Here is a 2,500-nt window from a genome sequence, read left to right as displayed (position 1 = left end):
CGAGCGGCCTTCCTCCCGCCCTCATTTAATACACTTTGCGGCGTGTTTCAAAGCAGGGCAGCGCGGGCAGCGAGCGGCCTTCCTCCCGCCCTCATTTAATACACTTTGCGGCGTGTTTCAAAGCAGGGCAGCGCGGGCAGCGAGCGGCCTTCCTCCCGCCCTCATTTAATACACTTTGCGGCGTGTTTCAAAGCAGGGCAGCGCGGGCAGCGAGCGGCCTTCCTCCCGCCCTCATTTAATACACTTTGCGGCGTGTTTCAAAGCAGGGCAGCGCGGGCAGCGAGCGGCCTTCCTCCCGCCCTCATTTAATACACTTTGCGGCGTGTTTCAAAGCAGGGCAGCGCGGGCAGCGAGCGGCCTTCCTCCCGCCCTCATTTAATACACTTTGCGGCGTGTTTCAAAGCAGGGCAGCGCGGGCAGCGAGCGGCCTTCCTCCCGCCCTCATTTAATACACTTTGCGGCGTGTTTCAAAGCCGGGCAAAGCGGGCAGCGAGCCGCCAGCCTCCCGCGTGAAATTCACACACTTTGCAGCGGCTCTCCTCGCAACGCCGAGCCGCTTTAGGGCGCCGGGGGTCCCGCCCTCGTTTTCACACACTTTACAGCGGGGCCGGAGGGGCTTCCGGCCGTCCCTCTTGTATTTTAAACCGCTCTATGACGTGCCACCGGCCGTCCGTGCGTCGTGTTCATTCGCTCGGCGGGCTTGCGGTTCAGCACCGAAGGCTGGACAGCGACACTCCACGTCGCAGCGCCACTCCACGTCGCAATTCCCAGCAATTTAAAGCCGCCTCGGGGCTGCAGGCCTGTCGGATACACTTTTAAAGGCTGGACAGCGCCACTCCACGTCGCATTTCCCAGCACTTTAAGGCCGCCTCGTGGCTCCAGGCCCGCCGGATACACTTTTAAACTGGCCCCGTTGGGACTTTGTCATTTTTTTTTTCTCTTTTCTTGACACGCTGGGTACTCTACTGGAGCTCGCAGCGGCATTTGGTCGCCCCTCCGGGCCGCCTCGGGCCTCCAGGCCCGCCGGATACACTTTTAAACTCTCCCCGTTGGGACTTTGTCATTTTTTTTTTCTCTTTTCTTGACACGCTGGGTACTCTACTGGAGCTCGCAGCGGCATTTGGTCGCCCCTCCGGGCCGCCTCGGGCCTCCAGGCCCGCCGGATACACTTTTAAACTCTCCCCGTTGGGACTTTGTCACATTTTTTTTCTCTTTTCTTGACACGCTTGGTACTCTACTGGAGCTCGCAGCGGCATTTGGTCGCCCCTCCGGGCCGCCTCGGGCCTCCAGGCCCGCCGGATACACTTTTAAACTCTCCCCGTTGGGACTTTGTCATTTTTTTTTTCTCTTTTCTTGACACGCTGGGTACTCTACTGGAGCTCGCAGCGGCATTTGGTCGCCCCTCCGGGCCGCCTCGGGCCTCCAGGCCCGCCGGATACACTTTTAAACTCTCCCCGTTGGGACTTTGTCATTTTTTTTTCTCTTTTCTTGACACGCTGGGTACTCTACTGGAGCTCGCAGCGGCATTTGGTCGCCCCTCCGGGCCGCCTCGGGCCTCCAGGCCCGCCGGATACACTTTTAAACTCTCCCCGTTGGGACTTTGTCACATTTTTTTTCTCTTTTCTTGACACGCTTGGTACTCTACTGGAGCTCGCAGCGGCATTTGGTCGCCCCTCCGGGCCGCCTCGGGCCTCCAGGCCCGCCGGATACACTTTTAAACTCTCCCCGTTGGGACTTTGTCATTTTTTTTTCTCTTTTCTTGACACGCTGGGTACTCTACTGGAGCTCGCAGCGGCATTTGGTCGCCCCTCCGGGCCGCCTCGGGCCTCCAGGCCCGCCGGATACACTTTTAAACTCTCCCCGTTGGGACTTTGTCATTTTTTTTTCTCTTTTCTTGACACGCTGGGTACTCTACTGGAGCTCGCAGCGGCATTTGGTCGCCCCTCCGGGCCGCCTCGGGCCTCCAGGCCCGCCGGATACACTTTTAAACTCTCCCCGTTGGGACTTTGTCATTTTTTTTTCTCTTTTCTTGACACGCTGGGTACTCTACTGGAGCTCGCAGCGGCATTTGGTCGCCCCTCCGGGCCGCCTCGGGCCTCCAGGCCCGCCGGATACACTTTTAAACTCTCCCCGTTGGGACTTTGTCATTTTTTTTTCTCTTTTCTTGACACGCTGGGTACTCTACTGGAGCTCGCAGCGGCATTTGGTCGCCCCTCCGGGCCGCCTCGGGCCTCCAGGCCCGCCGGATACACTTTTAAACTCTCCCCGTTGGGACTTTGTCATTTTTTTTTCTCTTTTCTTGACACGCTGGGTACTCTACTGGAGCTCGCAGCGGCATTTGGTCGCCCCTCCGGGCCGCCTCGGGCCTCCAGGCCCGCCGGATACACTTTTAAACTCTCCCCGTTGGGACTTTGTCATTTTTTTTTCTCTTTTCTTGACACGCTGGGTACTCTACTGGAGCTCGCAGCGGCATTTGGTCGCCCCTCCGGGCCGCCTCGGG

The sequence above is a fragment of the Doryrhamphus excisus genome, unplaced genomic scaffold, assembly GCF_030265055.1.
Source record: "Doryrhamphus excisus isolate RoL2022-K1 unplaced genomic scaffold, RoL_Dexc_1.0 HiC_scaffold_49, whole genome shotgun sequence".
Taxonomy (NCBI): Eukaryota; Metazoa; Chordata; class Actinopteri; order Syngnathiformes; family Syngnathidae; genus Doryrhamphus; species Doryrhamphus excisus.
Note: the sequence above shows the minus strand (reverse complement) of the source record.